Source organism: Protopterus annectens, chromosome 5.part0 (assembly GCF_019279795.1).
Source record: "Protopterus annectens isolate FY-2018-M chromosome 5.part0, PAN1.0, whole genome shotgun sequence".
Lineage (NCBI taxonomy): Eukaryota > Metazoa > Chordata > Ceratodontiformes > Protopteridae > Protopterus > Protopterus annectens.
Window position 1 is genome coordinate 1,694,956,545 of NC_056735.1, and position 21,372 is coordinate 1,694,977,916.

Consider the following 21,372-nt stretch of genomic DNA (forward strand, 5'->3'; position numbering starts at 1 on the left):
ACATCTCAGATCAGGTTTGCTGCCATAAAGCCTATATTAATTAGTTAAAGAGGAAATCAGATTCTAGAGTAGGTCTCAAACCTGGAACTACAGGTTTCAGCAAGAAAGCCATCAGGTCACTCCAGAAGATTACAGGAATAGATGCCTAGTTATGATGAGTGCATAACTTTTAAGTCTGATGTAGCCCTTTGCATTCTTCCTCAATGAATGTGACAGAGTCCCCAGCTATGTAAATCTTGGGTGGCCCTCATGGAAGGACACACCAGAGAACCGCTGAACCAAAAGCAGCACTACTTCTTGAAATTAGGTCCAATTTGTAATGAGTAATAAAGGTATGTGCATTGGACCATGTTGCTGGTGCACAAATATCACTGATAGAAGTTCTTAACCAAAAAGCAGATGTAGTGGCCATGGATCAAGTTGAATGGGCTTTAGGCGGTCTTGGTAGAGAAATGCCCTGTTGGAAATAAATCCAAGAAATTCGATTTGTTATCCATTTAGCTAATGTAACTTTAGAAACTTGACAACTGAGACAACGTGATGAAAAAGAGATTAACAACTTGTCTGACTTTCTGAATTCTTTTGTACTGTGAAAACAGAAATATAATTGTTTATGCACATCCAGAAAATGTAGCATGCATTCTCTTTTGTTTGAAAATTTTGGAAAGAAGACTGGTAAATGAATAATTTGTTTAATGTTAGATTCAGAAGCCACTTTAGGTAAAAAGAAGGGTTAGTCCATAAAGTAACCTGCGTTTATGAAAGATAACACATTCTCTGAATTATTGAAGCAATTCAATTGGAGTCCCTTACATACACTACCCCTAGATGAAGCTGTCACCTATTTTAATATATAATTTCTAAACCTCCTCGACTCCTTAGCTCCCCTTAGGACAAAAAGAATTAAGAGCAAAACTTTCCCATGGTTAAAAAAAGACACCTTAGCTACCATGCGCCTTCACAATAAAGCCCTGAAAAGCTACTATAAAGACAAAGCCCCAGCCTCCCTAAACGAATACAAAACACTCTGCAACAGAGTCAAAAAAACTTATCAATTCTGACCACAGATCCTACTATATTACCCTCCAAAATAATCATAAGACTAACCCAAAAAAGTTCTGGAATAGCATCTCCTCCCTCTTCAACCCTGGCAAAAAGGAAAACCCACAACCAGATTAAAATATTAGTGACACCAATCTCGCCTTCCAATTCAACAGCTTCTTTATTGATTCCATATCTAAATTAACATCTTCATTTTCCAATAACTCTACTCCTCCTGCTACAACTCCTACTTCTACTTCCAATCTAGACTGCTCGTCCTCTGACCACCCCCTCTTCTCCCCCAAACCCATACCCATATGTACTATAAAAAAATTGCTTCTTAAATTAAAACCTTGCTCTAATGCTCCCGACATCTCTTCCTTCTTCCTAAAGATAGCTACTGAAGCCATTGCCTTCCCAATTTGCATACTTATAAATCGGTCCATCCAAGAAAGTTATGTACCCCAAATCTGGAAAAAAGCTTACATCATTCCCCTCCACAAAGGAGGCAACAACAACGCCATTTCCAACTTCAGACCAATTGCCATCTTATCCCCCATCTCTAAACTACTAGAAAAATGCATACACATACAACTGCTACCTTACCTCACCAATAATCACCTATTAACCCCAACACAACATGGATTTCGACCCGGTCATAGCACTATTACTGCTCTTCTCTCCTTCCTTGAAACTGTAAATAAAGCTAGAGACTCTAACTATATTGTCTCTACTCTGCTCCTAGACCCTTCTAAGGCCTTCGACACCATCTCCCACTCCCTGTTACTCAACAAACTCTCTAACCTACATCTTTCCCCCTCTTGCATCAATTGCTTTTCTAGTTACCTCTCCAATCGGCAGCAATCTGTTAAATGGAAGAAATCCACCTCCTCTTACCTCAACACTGTCACTGGTGTACCTCAAGGCTCCATATTAGGTCCATTATTATTCAATATCTTCATTAATGACTTCCACCACAATATCCCAAATGCTAAAATAGTCCAATATGCAGATGAATCAACCATTATCTGTGCTGCAAACTCCATTCCCTCCCTCAAAAAAATACCTCAGGATGCCTTCACAACCACTGAAAAATGGATGCATGATAATCATCTTGCTCTCAATCCATCTAAACCCAAACTGATACTATTCACCCCATCAAAAAGCATAACTATTGACAAAAACTCTTTCCTCATAACCAGTCAAAATAATACATCCCTAGAAATTGTCACCAATGCCAAACTGCTAGGAGCTCTCACTGATAATCAGCTCACATTTGATTCCCACATACAAACAAACATTAAAAAAACACATCAGAAACTTGGTATGTTCTACCGGCACATACGCTTCCTCTCCCCATCTACCAGATTCCTCCTATCTACCACAAACCTCATCCCCTCTCTACTATATGGTGCCCCACTACTAACCAACCTTAAATCCTCTACCAAAACAAAACTTTCTTCCTGCTACAACAAAATCACTAAATTCGCATCTGACCATAGATCCTCCTCCCACCACTGTACTGCCCTCCACAAACTTAATTGGCTAGAGCTCCCAAACTATCTTACCTACACTCAACTAACTCAAGCTCATAAGCTCATCTTTAAGCCCTCACCCTACCCCTCTCTCTCCTCAGCCTTCACCATGCACCATCCTAATAGACCCCTTAGAACCAGCACTCAGAACCTACTTCCAGCAGGTAAACTCTTACTTTCCTTTGCCCTGGCCTGCCTCTGGAACTCCCTCCCATCACATATTCGTTCTACCAGCAACCTTCTTATCTTTAAATCTCTCCTCCATTTCACACCTATCATCTCTCTGGGAATGCTCCTGTACCCACCCTGCATAATTCCTCCAGCTACTTCACACTCCTTAATCTACAATCCCTTCCCTTCCATATGAACACTCTTACTTAACCACTTATGTAAATACTATCTGTGCACACCTACTAACTAGAATCTTAACTAATACTCTCTCTCTTTACATTTATTAGTGAATATAGAAATTAAAAATTGTAAACTTATTTGTTATTTTTGTATTTGCTCTTCTGTTGCTTTTCCAGTTTTTCTTAATACTATCTTGTGCTTATATGTACTACTATGATACTTATCAAACAGTAGATGTTATGTTCTACCTATTATAATTTACTTTATTCTTATTTGTATTTTTGATATTTTTGATATTGTATCTTTTGGAGCTTTTCTCCCCAGGACTCCATTGAAAATGGGCTCATTTGGTCCAATGGATTATCCTGGCAAACAAACTTCAAATAAATAAATAAAAATAAATAAATAATGTAGATGTCCTTGATGAAAGAGCCTGGAGTTTAGAAATCCTTTTAGCAGAAGTGGTAACCACTAAAAAGGTTGTCTCCCAAGATAGATACTTTATAATTTTTTTGCTGAAGGTTCAAAGGGTTGCTGAGTCAAACCTTGGAGCACCAGCGTCAAATCACAGAGAGGCGATGGATCCTTTACTGGAGGTTTAAGTAGGAAGGTGCCTTTTAAGAAAGCCTTACATAACTTGGAAGCAGCCAAACAATAGCTCTTGTCCTCTGCATGAAAATATGATATGGCTGCCAATAGTACTTTGATCATGGAAAAACTAGCACCTTCTTTGAAAAGAGAAGCTAGAAAGTTTAGTACAGCAGAGACAGGGGCATTAAAAGGGTCAATGTTGTTACTCAGATCCCAAAATAAAAATCTTCCATTTACTCTTGTAAATCCTTTCGGTGGAGTCTTTTTGTGAAGATAATAGTATGGCACATACTGGAGAAAGCCTAGGCTGCCTGGCTATTAGTGGAATTGGAGAAACCATGTGGTTAGTTTGAGGGCTGGGATATTGGGATGATTCATCCTCAAAGGGTATAACAGAAGGTATGGAGTTGGATCCAGAATCCAGGGTGAATACCAAAGATGAGACCAAAGGAAGGGGAACCACACCTGGTGAGACAAAAAATTTGCAAAAAGGATTACCAAGCTCTTTAACCAATTTATTTAATGTAAAAATTTTGGGATCAGAGGTAGTGATACAGGCCTATTTAAGGTAAACAAAAACAGCACTAGTTTATCTATATTTATTTCTGGTGGTAAGAAAAGGATTTATTACAGGTATCAGTGGCCTGGTTACGGCAAGAGAGTTTTAGAAAATAAGGATATAGATCAAGACAATTGAAGTGTATAATAACAAGTATATACAAAGAGAGAGAGAGAGAGAGAGTGTGCAAGTGAAATATTGGGTATTGTGCAGTTTTAATTGAGTCTAGAACATAAGCTGCAGTTACAAATGGGGATAATTAGTTGGGCACATAAAATATTGCATGATAACTAGAAGACTCAGTCAGAGAAGATTACAAAAGATTGGTAAGAAAGAATGGAAAGGCAATTTATTAATAAAAAATTGCTTCCAAATATGCAACAAAATCTAGAAGGTTTGGGATGTTTTCTTGGAAGTGTTTACACAGGTATTTTTATACCCCAAAAAGACTTCAGAGAATTCTTCCTTGAGTATACAGTAAATGATATAGATCTGATGGGACAGAGTGGGTAATTGGGAATACAATAAGATGGCAGATTTTAAGAATTTTCTACAGAGCACTTTGTCAGAAATAATTGGGGAGAAAATGGTTATATTCTAAGGAAATGATTCTTTTGAGCTGGGATGTAGTATCAGAAATGTCCAGACACAGTAAAGCCTTACTAAATTTAATGATATTGGCTGTAGAAAAAGCAACCTCTAGAAAATAGAATGAAAGCATGGGCTACAAATGACTCGCAGAAATAAAATAATAGGATAAGCGCTTTTATTCTTTAACTATAGTAAGAACTTTATCAGCTCTATTTACATTGTGCTAAATGAACATTTAAATAAAATACATTAAAGTCACATGATCATACTACACCAATAAAAAAAAAAACAATTAAAAGATATGCTAAGAAACAGATATACAACAAAATATACATTATTTAAATTCTATTGCAATTAAAAAAAAAACATTTAATGCTGATACATTCATTAAGTCCTGGGAGTTTATCAGCTTGTAAAAATATTTGCCAATGTACTCCTTTGCATTCTAACATGCTGAAAGGATCAACACCACAAATTACATTAAACAATTCATCTAAAACAAAATAGTCAAACTTTTTAAATTACTCAGATAAAAAAATTATTGAGTGCGAGAATTATTATCTCCAGCATTGTATTCTTATCAAACAAATACCTAATGGTTTGTGCATCCTTAAATTTCCAAACAGCATTACTAAACATGATAAAAATCTATTATAGTTTGGTGGAATTTTTCAACAATACAGAGTTAATATTACTAAGACATCTGATTGAGCATAATGCCTCTAAAATTGAAAGCTTATGTAAACTCATTGCAGACCTTGATGATAACATTAAAAGCAATAATTTCTTTCAATGCTGGATTGTTTTATATAAGTTCTGTTCATAGGTTCATAGGTAGGTACTAGGCTATCGGCCCAAGGGCCTACACAAGCCTAGCCAGCAAGGTTCCATAGCTTACGCCACCCAAGAAAGCTATTTTCCTGTGCTACTGTCCAGCAGAGACACAGAAGTGATCCCCGGGGTGTATTTCCTATTTCCCATCCACTCATCAGGATTTTTCTTGAAGAGTGCTAATGAAGAACTTTGCTTGACATAGATGGGTAGCTTGTTCCAGAGTATAGGAAGTCTCTGGGACAGGAATCTATCCCTCCAGCGTGTCCTGTTTATTGTGGTGACAAGGTTTAGGTCCCTAGAATGTGTAGCTCGGAGGGACTGGGATTACTTTAGGTGTAGCATGTCCAACAGCTCTGGGTTTGACATAGCTTTGTATGTTAGGCAGAGATCACCTCAGAGTAGGCGATATGCTACAAAGTAAAGCTGAAGTTTTTTGAGGCAGCCAGTGTAGGGCATTTGTTTGGGTAGCCACGGTGGTGCAGTGGTTAGCACTGCCACCTCACAGCAAGAAGTTCTCCGGTTCGATCCTTGGTTGGGGTGCCTTCTGTGCGGAATCTGCATGTCCTCTCTGTGGTTGCGTGGGTTTCCTCTGGGTGCTCCGGTTTCCACCCACATCCCAAAGACATGCTGTAGGTGAATTGGACACTCAAAATTAGCCCTAGGTGTGAGTGTGTGCATATGTGTGCCTTCTGTGGAAGGTTGGGTGCCGGGCTGGCAACTCGACACTGTAAAACTCCACTGCCAATCATGAGCGGACAGGTGATCCGCTGTGGCGACCCCTAACTAGGAAAAGCCAAAAGAAGAAGAAGTGTAGGGCATTTGTTTGAGGCCAGTAATCCTCCTTGTGAGGTACTTCTGTGGCCTTTCCAGCTGCTGCAGACGTCTTGTGAGGTACATTTCCAAAAGGGCCATTGTACTCTATAATGGGTCTTATGAGTGATGAGTAGAGGTGAACAATGACCTCTTTTTGTCTGGATCAGAACCCTTTTATGATGAGGTGTGCCACATAGAAGGACTTCCTGACTACTGTGGCAATGTGACTATCAAAGGAGAGACTACTGTCCACCTGGGTCCCAAGGTCTCTTATCACGCATTCAGTGTTAAGTAGATTGCTGCCTATGTGGTAGTTCATGGGTACAGAGTTTTTACCAAAGGGGATGACACTGCACTTTTTGGCAATGAGCTTGAGGCCATGGCTCTGACACCAGGCATCTGTCTCAGTGAGGCCCTTCTGTAGGATGTCCACATCATTTGGGGACTTGACTATGGCTCCTAGTTTGCAGTCATCTGCAAACTTCATTAGCCAGAGGCCTTGTGTGTTAGCCTGTACTTCAGAGAAGTAGATACCAAACAGGAGAGGTCCCAGGACGGAACCCTGTGGTACTCCACTTGTCACTGCTTTGAGGTCAGATTTAGAGTCTGCAACTTTTACAGTGTGGGTTCTGTCAGTGAGCCAGTTGGCAACCCATCTTGTGATGTAGGGATTTATACCTAGTTTAGTGAGTTTAGCTATAATTCCAGAATGGGGGCTGGTGTCAAGAGCCTTGGCGAGGTCAAGATAGGCTGTGTGATCCACCTTACCCTCATCCACGGCTTTGGTGACTGCCTCAAAGAAGTTGATCAGGTTCAGGAGGCATGATCTGCCTTTCACAAACCTGAACTGGGTGGGATCCAGAGTTTGGAGGTTACCAATGTCTTTGTTTATGAGTTCCATGATGATATGTTCCATGGCCTTGCAGACCAGGCTCGTCAGGCTAACAGGCCGATAGTTCCCGGGATCAGTGGTGGCTCCCCCTTTGTGGAGTGCATTAACTGTTGTTGTGCGCCATTCAGAATTTTGAACATGGTCTTAGGGGCTAGTCCTTTGTACCTGGCTTTAGGAAAAGATATTAATTTGGACTTATCCTTACCTCTAGTTCAACAAGATTTTGTAGTATTAAGTCAACTGGTTATGGATATGTTGGCAAAAAGCCAGCAAGTTTTTAATGCATTTGTTAAATGACCTACAATCATGGTTATGGAACCTTCTGCCACTATGTTCAATGATTCAGGTGACAGAACTCTAGTTGCAGATTCATCTAATATTATTGACCATCTTGTTCAAGGTACTATTAACCCTTTTTCCACCTTTGCTTATGTGCCTAATGCCACTCTGCAGTCTGGTCATTTAGCTATTTCTGAAACTACTTGTACATCAAAAATCTATGATTTGGAATCTAAATTGTTCAAGTTAAAAAGTCCTGAGTACGAGAATTATCTTGAACATTGTATTCATATCAAACAAATACCTAAAGGTTTATGCACCCTTACATTTCTAAATGCAATTACTAAACATGATAAAATATATCATAGTTTGGTAGAATTTTTCAACAATACAGGGTTAATATTAGTAAGACATCTGATTGAGCATAATGCCTCTAAAATTGAAACTTATATAAAGTTATTACAGACATTGATGCTAACATTAAATACAATAATTTCTTTCAAAGCTGGGTTGTTTTATATAAGGGAATACCAGCTAGAACTGATATTTAAATTGCTACCATCATATTGTGTAAAAGGCAAGATGTTAACTCTGGTAATGTGTTTAATTTTAATACAGTGAATCTACAGACCTCCAATGCTACTTCAGGTGATTATAATACCGAATTTCCTTCTTTGGCTACTAATTTACAAAATTCCAATGAAGTTGATTTTCATGATCAGCGTAGATCAATGAATGAAGATTCTTTTTATTTGGAAGTAATCCAAAGGAATCAAAAGACACAAGGGCCCACCAGAACCCAGACCAAGCTGAAGACAAGGGGAAGAGGATGACAGAGAAGAAATTAATTCATCTAGTCTTTAACTTCAGTTCTGGGCAATTATCTACCGAGCAGTTAAATTTATTAGATAAAAGTTTCACCTTTATCTAAGCCAAACATTTAAATTATACACAGTTAGTTGCTGATTTTAAGTTGTTCATAAGACAGTTAAATTTAAAATTAATTTTGCATGATGATGAGAGATTCAATAACAGTAATGCAAATATGTTACGAGAAAGAAGTAGATACACAGTGGATATAAAAAGTGTACACACCCCTGTTAAAATGCCAGGTTTTTGTGATATAAAAAATGAGACCACAATAAATCATTCCAAAGCTTTTCCCACCTTTAATGTAACCTATAACCTGTACAGTTCAATTGAAAAACAAACAAATCTGTTAGGGGGAAAAATATAAAAAATAAAAAAACTTACAATAAACTAGTTGCATAAGCGTGCTCACCCTTAAACTAACACTTTGTTGAAGTACCTTTTGATTTAATTCAGTCTGCTTGGGTATACACCTGCCATCAATTAAAGAGACTCTGATTAACACCAAATAAAGTTCAGCTGTCCTAGCAGGATTTTCCTAACATTTACTCAGTTGCCTGCTACAGCAAAAGCCATGGTTCACAGAGAGCTTACAAAGCTTCAAAGGGATCACATTTTTGAAAGGTATCAGTCAGGATAAGGGCACAAAAAAATTTCCCCAGCATTGGATATACCATGGAACACAGTGAAGACAGTCATCAAAAAGTGGAAAAAATATGGGACAACAGTGACGTTGCAAAGAACTGGACATTCTTCCAAAATTTCTGAAAAGACTAGACAAAAACTGTTTAGGGAGGCTTCCAATAGACCTACAGCAACACTGAAGGAGCTGCAGGAATTTGTGGCAAGTACTGGTTGTGTACTACATGTGACAACAATCTCCCATATTCTCCATATGTCTGGGCAAAGGGATAGGGTTGCAAGATGGAAGCCTTTTCTTACACAGAAAAACATCCAGGCCCAACTAAAATTTGCAAAGCAATACATCAGGTTTCCAAAAAGCTTGTGGGAAAATGTGTTATGGTCTGATGAGAACAAGGTTGAACTTTTTGGCCGCAATTCCAAAAGGTACGTTTGGCACAAAAATAACACTTCACATCACCAAAAGAATACCATTCCCACGGTAAAGCATGGTCGTGGCAGTATCATGCTTTGGGGTTGCTTTTCTTCAGCTGGAACTGGGGCTTTAGTCAAGGTGGAGGGAATTATAAACAGTTCCAAATAACAGTCACTTTTAGCCCAAAACCTTCAGATGTCTGCTAGAAAGTTGAAGATGAGGAGGACTTTCACCTTTCAACATGACAAAAGAATGGCTTAATCAGAATAAAATTAAAGTTTTGGAATGACCCAGCCAGAGCCCAGACCTAAATCCAATAGACAATCTGTGGGGTGACCTGAAGACGGCTGTGCACAAGATATGCCCTTGCAATCTAACAGATTTGGAGCGCTTTTGCAAGGAAGAGTGGGCAAATATTGCCAAGCCAAGATGTGCCTTGCTGATAGACTCCTACCCAAGAAGACTGAATACTGTAATTAAATCAAAAGGTGCTTCAACAAAGTATTAGTTTAAGGGTGTGCACACTTATGCAACCAGCTTATTGTACGTTTTTTTAATAATAATAATTTAATAATACTTTCTACTACGCAGTGCTAATCAAGAGTTCAGAGATCACACAGAAATACTTAAAATAAATCAGTAGTACAGTTCTGACATCACAGAAAAACACTTAGTCTAATCTTTCTAATTCCTAGCTATTGCTACAAGAAAACACACTTCTAAAATAACTTAGACAACAGGCAGAGTGCTGAATTGGATGATCATGACAAAAATGCTTAATAATCTCTGGTTCTCACTGTTTCAATTGAATCTGCAGTTCTGATAAAACATTACATCATTTCACACTTTCCTGGAGTTCCCAGGCTGACAGAAACTGTATTTACATTCTTTTACACTTAGAGCAATAAAGGACATTCCACATGTAAATTCTGGTCATTAACTTTAGCCTTAAAACAATAGGCAGGAAGCCTTCATCTAGCCGGACTGGAGCTGACTTTAGATCAAAGGGTCACAACATGCTTTTACTGGGTCAGTAGAGAGCACTGTTGCCACATTTTTGTAACAGCATTTTTTTTTCATTTAAGACAACAAGCCTGTGATTTACATTTATATTTACAAATGATAGAAATATGTATAAAATTCTATCTGGCTAGGCTGGCAGCCTTCACCCTTTTCTACCAGTCTTCACATGGGGATCAGCTCACCCGAGTTGGGTTCCTTCCATGCCAGCCTAGAGATCAAATCAATGAGCTCGTTGGCAGGTGGAGTCACCTGGGAAATAGACAGGCCAGAGCCAAAGGCTTTCAGGAATACAGATTCCTCTTAGGAAAGGTTATTGGTAAACTAACCATCCCTTTGCTTGAGGATTACCAGGATGCTTCCAAAGGAAGCATCATCAGGTGGTGATCTTGGGGACCATTCCCCCTCATCAAAAATCAGTATCTTCAGTGACTGACTCTTGAGGAGAGTCTAAGCGCCACCTCTTGCACTTTCTCTCCTAGGGACGTCTTCAATGGGAGGTACTAGAGAAGTATCAGAAGAAATAAGTATACCCTTCTGGGAAGCCTGAAGACATTGGGCCAGCTGTCCCTGTGGAGTACAGTGATGACACTCAAGGCACAAAGACATATGGATTCCAAAGGCAGATCTGAGGGGGGTGAAACTGTCCATCTTCCAGAAGCAGAGAACACTCTCTCCACCATCTAAAAGGCAGAGTGCTCCAGGGAGAAGGAGGCCAAAGGAGCCAAGAAGACATTCTTCTGGACCAGTGGCTCTCTCTGACTCAAGGCAGAAGTTGGGCCGAGCTGTCCAATGCCGAGGCTCCAAGCGGCAGACATGGTTCCTACAGCTTTGGAGTTGACTCTAAAGCTTTGGCTCCAAGAGTCATTTGGCTCTGACATGGTCAGAGCCCATGCACTCAGAGAATGTATCAGAGCTGAAGATACAACAATCTACAGATCTGACACAGATGGCTCCAGAAGACTCTAAGTCAAGGGCTTAAAAAACATGGGATTGGATTGGAGAAGGAGCCAAAATAGGTAATGACATACTTGTAAAGGTTTCCAGCCCTGAAGGGGTAGGAGCTGGGAGAACACCCATCTGAATCTGTGCTGAAATTTCCTCATAATCCTAGCCATGCCAGTTTCTGTCAGGCTCCTGAAAGAAAGAAAGGATGAGGCCACTGAAGTGGATCTGGAATCTCAATGTCTCTCTAAAAAGGGGATGGCACTCAGGAAGGGACTGGATCTAAAGAGAAGCATACCTAGTTTGAGATAAATGTTTCAGATCCAAGGCTATTAGTTCTGATGAAGCAGATTGGATATCCGATGCCAACAGATCCAAAGATTTAGTCTTCAGATTCAACCTTTTTGAAACTGGGAGTGTGCTCTGTGGTTGGATCTGAGGATTAAGTGGAGGATCCAGATGGCTCTGACGGCCTTTTTCCTGTGCTCTTTTTTGTCAGGCTTGGAAGGTTGAGCTCCAGATAATGATTCCGAGAAGGTCATAGGGTGAAAACTTTTCAGAATGTATTTATTCTTGTAGTCTACAAAGTACAGGAGTTAAACGCTTTGCAGATCTCACAGTCTGCTTTTAAATAATCAGGGTCCAAGCAATAGACAAACAAATTGTACTCATCAGAAAGTGGAATCTTGTGCCTGCACTGCTTATACTTTTTAAAGCCTGAAGGCTTTTCAGCCATCTTAATGAGATACCTAATATAAAGATTAAAGAAGAGTTCTGTTTATTTTAAGGAAAGAAAGAAAAGGGAGAAGAAATTACCAACTATGGTAATCGAGAAGGAAAATACCAACAATGGTAGTTTAGAAATACACAAAAATAGTGTGGGATAAGGGAGGATATATAGAATGTAATTTGCACAAGGCAAAGGCATAACAATATAAGTAATTAAGGGATTTAACTTGACCAACACTTGAGAGCTCAGAGACCACATCCGTACACGAAGGTTGCAAACCAGATCCAGAGGTATGTTAGGGGACTACAGCATTATGGATTAGAGAGGATGTCAAGAGTTCCAGTAACCATGAGCTGTAAAAAGAGGCAAAGTGGGATCCAAACCTATTTGTTGAGGAATGAATGAAAGTTAACAAATCAGATCAGAAGTTTGGTTATTTGAGTGACTGCATTCAAGTGGCAGCCTATGAATTCCAACACTTGCACTGGTTCTTGAATGGACTTTTCATAATTCACTGTAATGCCTAAGGACAGACGCAGCTGGAGTAACAAGCCTTGAACCAAATACATATTTATATATAATGGAAGAAAAAACATTACAGACTAGAAAACTTTTTTTTGAAAGATGGATAGGATGTTAATGCCTGGACAGAAAGTCAACACACAGGAGAAAACTAACTCTAACAGCTAAACCTACCCTACTGAGCTAATACCTGCAACTAACTGCATACAAACAAGCAAGGGTACAGGAATTATATCCAAAAGCTAGACTAAAGCTAACCAGGATACGATAAGCAGAGCATGAAGGATGACAATGCACTCTTAATAGCAACAAATAAGATCTGAGGAGAGGAGAGCAGGGTTTTATGAGTAGAGGAGAAAAAGCTCTCAGGCTGAAGACTCTGGAATGGCTGGTATCAGATCTAATAACACACGAGTTGAAGCCGGACAGAAAAGACATCAGATCAGCTAATGCTGTGGATCTTGGAGATGATGCTATATTGCAAGGATTAAGTTGGAACAGCCAGATACTGATGCAAGTGCGAGTGTGAGGCTTCCCTGGCATCAAACTGATTTCAAAATAGCATCTGTAAAGGGTGTGCCTGTTATCAGTCTCAGACATCTCTTCTCAGAGTCACAATGCAGAGTCTTATGATGAACTCTGGTTAATCATCAAGAACTGCAGTCATCAATAACACCATTCACTAGTTTAATAATTAGTACTTATTCAAAATTCAAGAACTGCTCTTTTCTAACCTAAGAGCAATGTCTGGTTGATTTACTTAGAATCACACAGTAGGCAATTAGAAGTAGAAAGAATCAAAACTGCAGTCTTGACTACAAAAGGCAGCTCATTAAGAGCTTGGATCCTTCATTCACTGCAGCAAGTACCAGAGATTCATTAACTTATTTTTTTCCTACTAAAAGACTGAGGACTACAGTCAGACATTAATGCCAATTATTACAGTTTTGTAGTTCTTATGTTTCAGAAGATACATGTCCATGCAACACCTGTTCTGTTAACATTTTAAGCAAATTAAAGTTATATGGCACTTAAGGCTGTGTGCTGTTAATGCGCTGCTTCCTATTGTCAAAATTACAGGATCTGAATGCTTCCACCTACATTTGTCTACTGTTTGACTTTGAGCAATTCACTCATACAGTGCTCCTGGATGGCCTGTGAAAATTAACATGTCTCTCAGTGGGTTTACCTGATTAACAGATAGTTAAAAAATAATGTTCAAAATGTGCTCCTTTGTCTTTGTCCTTCCATTATTTTTTTACTTTGTCCAGAACTCTTGAGCAATGAAGTTGATAAGCATTTTGATCCATTCATTGTAATGTTTGTGGTTTTCTGGCAAATTAGAGCACAAAATAATGGTAGGCACTTGAGTTTTAGACTTTGTGTACATCAGAACAAGGTTGGTAATGCAAAGTTTGTTATTCTAGCAACTATTTGTCGTATAGGAGAAATATTTAAAATATGTTCCTGATTTCTGGGTGTTTGTCTCTGATTCTTTAGATAAGAGGTTGGTAGAACATAAGGAAATGCAACGAGTTACACTGTATAGCCCTCAAAGCAATGAGCTGAAATAAACTTCTTGATCTATTTTATCAAAAGCAAACATCTTACTTGATGTGGTCATACAAGGGGGCAGTAACTGATTGTCTCACCTGTGTGTATATTTGTTTGCATCCCAGAGTACTTATGATGTTAAGGAAGGAAATGAGCATAGCTAACAACAGCATCATCATATGACGTATGTTCACAGGGTTCGATCCTTGATTTCCTTGTTTTGTTGACATTTTTATTTGACTTTGAATAAGCAAGACAGCATAAAATCTATAGGATTAATGTTAAATTATTAAACATGAATCTTTTTTTTATTTAACTTTTTTTTTTTTTTTGCAAGCACATGCATGAATTGCACTGTGTTGGGATACAACAATTTGTCTGGTACTTAGTGCAGAAAGGGTAAGGCTATGAGCTGCTTCCTAGAGTGTAAGGTTTGATTCCCTCAGCCTTCACTTGTCTAGTGTGTGACTCAAACAAAGTCACTTTACCAGACAGAGCTCTTGGGTTTACCCTTAAAAGGGATATTTTGTGTCCTGTTAGCTGTCCCAAGTTGTTAGCAAATGTGTTTCACATTTAGTTTTTGAGTTATTGCACCCTGTAGATAGCAGCTAATTTGTGCTTCGTGATATGCTATTTGGCTATGAATTCCAGCACATCTGTTGTAGTTTAATGAATTGCTAGATGCATTTTCAATAAATGTAAACGTCAAAGGAAGACAAGTTTACTGTTGCTCATGCTAACTCTGTTTTCAATATGAGTGTTTTTTTTGCTCATCACATAGACATCAAACATTTTTGCTGTAAAAGTTTTGATAAAAGTTTTAAATTAAATCCAAATCTTTGTGGTCACTGTAAAAGTGAAGAAGAAAGTACACTTCTATAAGTCCTACTTACCTGTAACAGTAAATGCTTGAATCCCTCACTGCCTCATCTACATTTTGGATTATCTGCCAAGATAACCCAGTACAGGCCAGCTTTCAAAAGCTTAGACTCCTGTCCTTTTCTCTTCTTGTGACAACTGACTGGCTGAGTATATCCTGATCAGGAAAACTTCAGCTTTGACAGGAAATGAGTGATCAGGCTTTTTTGCTTTCAGAAAGGAGAGAAAAGTACCGGAAGCCACAATCATCTAGCAAGAGTAAATTTGCAGCCAGTCACAATACCATATAAAAAACAAATCCAACAACAACCAAGTCAAAGAGGTTAAAACCCACCTTAACTATGTACAATCTGGCATATGGAGGATGGGTGCTGCCACTGAGGCAGTGAGAAATTCAAACATCAACTGTTACAGCTAAGCAGAACTTATGCAACTGTACTATGTTCATCATTCCCACTGCCTCAGTGGCATTTGGGTAGATTTTTAAAGCTTACCCTATCTGGGAGGTGGAAAGATAAGAATCCAGGATCCCCAGGAGAATGGTCCTAGCAAAGCCTGCTCTGGACCTTGAAAAGTTTGTAGTGCTTTGTTAAGGTATGAACAAAAGGACTAGTTTGCTGCCTCTAGATTGCTTCTAAAGTTGACCCCTTTGCAATATACTACTGAAGAGGATACAGCCCTACCTGAGTGAGCCTCAACCTTGCCTGGAAGAGATTTACCATGATACAAGTAACAGAAAACAATAGCAGAGGACAATCATAAAGCAATGGTTTACTGACCTTTCTCATCCTTGTATAGCAGACAAACAGCTATTCAGCATTCCTGAGGGGTTTTGTTCTATCACGGTAGTACCTGAATTGTCTGCGCGCATCCAAGGTTGTAGAATCATTTCTCCCTTATTCCCTTATTTTTTGGATCAGGATAGTACATTGAGAGATTGCTGGCTTGATTCAAGGTAAATTCAGAAACAACTTTATGTCTGAAAGATGGATTAGTACATAACACAACCCTGTCCTTGTGAAAAATCAGATAGGGTTGGCCCACCATGTCAGCTTACAACTCACAGACTCATGTTGCAGATGTCAGGGCAATAATTCAAACAGTCTTCCAACAAATGAACTGTAAATCAGTCTCAGAGATGAGGTCAAATGGCGGTAAGGCCAATTTTTCAAGAACAAAGTTGAGATCCCAGGGAGAAGGAATTTGCTTTTGAGGGAGTTTCACATGCAGCAGTTTTTTCATAAACTATTTAACCACAAAAAAAGATGAAAGGGGGATCCATGGCAGAAAAGCAGAGATGGCTGCAAGATGCACTTTGATAAAATTATATGACAAACTATCTCTAAGCAGCTCAAACAAATATTTCAAAATGAGGCGGGCAGAATCCCTTTCAGGATCTCTGTTATTGACTAGGCATCACCTAGAAAACCTATTCCACTTGTAAACATAAAATTTTCTTGCTGCAGGTTTTCTTGCCTATTTAAATACCTACTACACATCATTATCAAGGAACAAGTGCCTAGAATGTATCAAAATAGAATTACCCAGGCTGTCAGTTGTAATTGCTCTAAGCTGGGTTGTAAAATTCACCCCTGATGCTGTATATAAGCAAATCCATCCTGTGAGGAAGCTTTTAGCAACTGTCCTGGCCAGTTCCACTGAAAGGGAGAACCAACTTTGCCTGGGTCAAAAGAGGGTTACCACAATGATCTTTGGTAATTTCTGAATCTTTAGAAGTATCTTGGAAATCACTGGAAAAGGTGAAAAGGCATACAGGAACATTTCCAACCATGGGAACAACAAAGCATCCATCTTCCAAGCATGGCTGCAAGGATGTTTTGAAGAGAATTTTTTTCAGTTGTCTGTTTTGAAAAGATAGAACAATCAGAGGTATTTCCCACAGCTTGATCAAGTCCTTGAAGACTTCTACATGGAGCTTCTGCTCATGAGGCTCTGTTCAAGATCTGCTTAGTCTGTCTGTCTGTTTGCCATTGTGTTTTGCTCTGATAGAATGTATGAGGCCTGAAGACTCAGAGAATGCTGTAGAATCAGTTCCCAGGCCATCATTGCCAACTGGGCAAAGAAGATATGACCTTGTACTCCCTTGCTTGTTCAGGTACCACATTATGGTAGTGTTGTCTGTGACCACTACGAGAGGACCCAGATTCCATGAATATTGAAGAATTGTTAAGGTGTGAATCACTGCCAACATCTCTTTTATGTTTATGTGCCTTGGAGTCTCCTCAGTACCCCACAAGCCTTGCACTTGAACTTCCATGGACACTGTTCATAGGATCATAGGAAGTTACTAGGCTAATGGCCCTAGGGCACGTACAAGCCTAGTCAAGTTCTACCCTTATTTCCATGATCAACACATATTATCCCTGTCCAAGAGGGACACAGGTGGAACCCCTGGGGTAAATTTATGGTTACCCATCCAATCGTCCAGACTGCATTTGAAGAGGGCCAATGAGGTGCTCTGTTGGACATGAAGTGGGAGTCTGTTCCAAAGGTCTGGTAACCTTTGGGAGATAAATCTGTCCCTCCAGCAGGTTCTATTAATGTCACATACCAGGTTGAGGTCTTTAGAGCGAGTAACCTTTGTACCATTTGACTTGTGAATATGCAGCATTTCCAATAAAGCAGGGGTTAGAGACTGCCTTACATGCAAGGCAGAGATTACCTCTGAGTAGTCTGTATGAAACAGACTAAAGTGACAGTGATTTCAGATGATCTACATTTTACAGATGCTGAAGACCTTGAATTTTCCTTGTAAGGAACCTTTGTGGTCTCTCAAATTGCTGCAGGTGCTTGGAAAGGTACACACCAAAAGGAGCTTTGTACTCAATTTTTGGCCTGATGAGGGAAGAGTACAGGGAGGTTACAACTTCTTTTTTTTTCTGAAAGCAATGCCCTTAGTTATGAGATGACCAATATAGAATGCCCTTCTTACTACTGTGGAGACATGGTGATTAAAGGTAAGGTTGCAGTCAACCTGTATGCCCAGGTCTCTCACCACTGAATGCATACTTAGGGTGTTGCTATTGATGTGGTAGTTAGCAGGAACATCGCTCTTACTGAAAGGGATAATAATACATTTTTTTGCGTTGAGTTTAAGGCCATGACTTTGGCACCAATCATTTGTTTGTGTTATACCCTCTTGTAGGATGTTGATGTAATTTGGAGATTATATGACCACTCCCAGTTTGCAGTCATCAGCAAACTTTGTCAGCCACGGACATTTACATTTTGCTTGTACTTTGTAGAAATAGATTACAAACATTAGAGGTGCCAGGACTGATCCCTGTGGAACACTACTAGTTACATGTCTGCTGTTTGAGGTGAATTCCCCTATTTTGACTATAAGTGCTCTATCAGTGAGCCAGTTAGTGACCCATCTAATGATATAAGGGTTGATACCTAGCTGGATGAGTGTGTCAATGATGCCTGAGTGGGGTGTAGTGTCAAAAGCCTTGGTTAGGTCTAGGTAGACTGTATACACAGATTTCCCCTAATCTAGGGCCTTGGTGACTGTCTCGAAGAAGTCTACCAGGTTTAACAGGCACAATCTCCCTTTGACAAATCAAACTGAGTAGGGTCAAGTGTCTGGAGATTACTTATATTTTTGTTGATTAGGTCCATGATGATTTGCTCCATGGCCTTGTAGATAAGGCTAGTTAGGCTAATAGGTCTATAGTTCCCAGGGTCAGTGGAAGCACCACCATTGTACAAGGGAATAACAGTGGTTGTTTTCCATTCAGTCGGGATGAAGCTGGTGCTTAGACTATGATTGAAAAGAGTACCCAATGGTATAGTGAGACACACTAATGTCCCCCTCACCAGGCTCAACAAGGAGAAGGTCACGGTCTGTTGTTTGTCAGGTGCTAGAATCCACTACATCATGCATGCAATTAAGTCTCTCCGCAACAGGTACAAGTATGACTCTGTCAGTATGTTGGTGTTAATGAATTGAGATGTACCTCCCAGGACTATATGAAGAGAGACATGATTGAGCTCTCAGAGTATGTGCTCCAGGCAGGTATGACCTTAGCCATAAGCAGCATCCTACCTTCACCAAGAATGATACCACAATACCAACAAAAAAATGATTGACCGACAACTGGCTTAGTTTCTGGTGTCTTTCCATGGGAATCCAGTATCTGTCTGCCTGAGATGACATGGTTGACAGGCCTCAAGGTTTTGCCAGAGATGGCCTACAACTGTCACCCCTGGGGTTCCGGATCTTGGCCAAGGCTCTTGCTTCCCCCATTGTGCCTTTTTTAGGCTATGTCCCAAAGACAAATCTTCCAACATAAAAGATCTGTCAAAAAGCAAATTGAAGGTCATTGTGCTCAATGCTAGCAGCCTTAACCTGAAAATGCACTCAATGGAGGTTCTCTTCACACTGAAAGATGCTGATGTCTGTGCAGTCAAGGAAATGTGGTTCAGGGCTGCAGACAGCATCCCTGCCTTTCCAGGCTATACCTCATTCCACACTTTCCAAACCCAAAATGAGGTCAGAAAGACTAAGGGTGGTGGAGTCTCTATCTTCATTAAGGACAGGCACAACTCCAGACTGGTTTACCAGCATGATGCACTGGAATTACTCCAGGTACAACTGACAGTTGGCAAAACACCCATCCAAGTTATAGCCAGCTACATACCCCCCCTCCATGACCCAGGATACCCACTCCTCCTACCTGACTCCATCAAAGTACCCTCTAACACCCTTGTCCTTGGTGACTTCAACTAGCCCACCATAGAATGGGTGAACTATTCCTGCATGAATGCACTCACCCAATGATTCCTTGACTTCATTAGTTCTAATGTACTAGACCAGCTGATCTCATCCCCCACAAGCGGAGATAACATACTGCACTTGGTTCTCACCAACATGGGTGACTGCTGCACCACTCCCACAGTATGTTCTTCCCCGATGAGATCAGATTATTGGTCTGCCTCATTTGAAGTTTCTGTTTCATCCAACTCCATCCCCAGCAGTGACCAGCCTAAAAAACTTTTCAAAAGCTGACTACAACCTCCTAAGGGAGGGTATCAGCAGCTTCACACCACTGCCCCCCTCAAAGGATGCAGATACACTGAACACTACACCAGTGCAGTATACAGGCACATTTAAAACTGCATGGACTCAGCCATACCCAAAAGAATTAAAACCTGCTCCTCACGGAAACACAAACCTCTCTGTGGACATCCTCTATCAACAGGCTTTACAACAAAAGGAAGAAACTGTTGTCCAAGGTAAAAAGGAACAAATTCCAAATTGGAAAAACTCCCTCCTCCACCTCAACAAGCAAATTAGATCACTAGTGAAAACCTCCAAAGCCAATTATGAGTTGAAATTAGCTTCCAAAACAAAGGGAAACCACAAGACCTTCTTTAGTTACATTAGGAACCTCCATGGCAAAGCCCAAGTTTGTTCCGAATTAGTACTTAATGGTACCACTTACACTGATCCTGCTGACTTAGCTAACCTGCTAGCTGATAGGTTCAGTGCAAATTTCACCCCTATATCACCCCCTAAAGGCACAGTCAACATCTCCAATACTTGTCCCACACCTCACATCTCTGTAGATCAAGTGTTAAAGGCCTTATCCAAGGCAAAGGACACAGCTTCCATGGGACCTGATATTATCCCAGGCTGTATTCTGCACCATCTCCATCAGGAACTAGCTTCACCACTGAACACCCTATTCACCCACAGCCTAATTACAGGCTTCATTCCAGCAGAGTGGAGAACCACCATTGTTATCCCCTTGCACAAAAGTGATGCCATTACTGACCTGGGAAACTATCGCCCCATTAGATTTACAAGTCTGATCTGTAAAGCCATGGAGCATATTATTATGGATCTTATAAAGAAGGGCATAGGAAATCTGCAAGCACTTGACCCCACCCAATTCGGATTCGTCAGGGACAAATCTTGCCTATTGAACCTAGTTGACATCTGGACCTGGATGAGGGAAAGTCAGTACATACAGCTTACTTTGACCTGGCCAAGACCTTTTACACAATCCCCCACTCAGGCATCACTGAAAAGCTAACATATCTTGGTGTTAATCCCTATCTCATCAGATGGGTGGCCAACTGTCTCACAAATAGGACCCATGAGGTCAAAATAGGCACCACCACCTCTGACAGCAGACCTGTCACTAGTGGTGTTCCCCAGAGATCTGTCCTGGGACCCCTATTATTTGGCATCTACTTCTCAGAGGTCCAGGCAAAGACAAAAGGCCTTTGACTGACCAAGTTTGCAGATGACTGTAAGTTGGATGCTGTCACTGACTTCCC

General features: G+C 40.1%; 1 protein-coding gene across 1 annotated transcript in view; it reads right to left on the reverse strand.

Annotated features, from left to right (window-relative positions):
* The window catches only part of SPAG17 (sperm associated antigen 17), a 3,638,922-nt gene that overhangs the window by 603,713 nt on the left and 3,013,837 nt on the right, over positions 1-21,372 (reverse strand). The gene's annotated exons all lie outside the window — the stretch shown is intronic.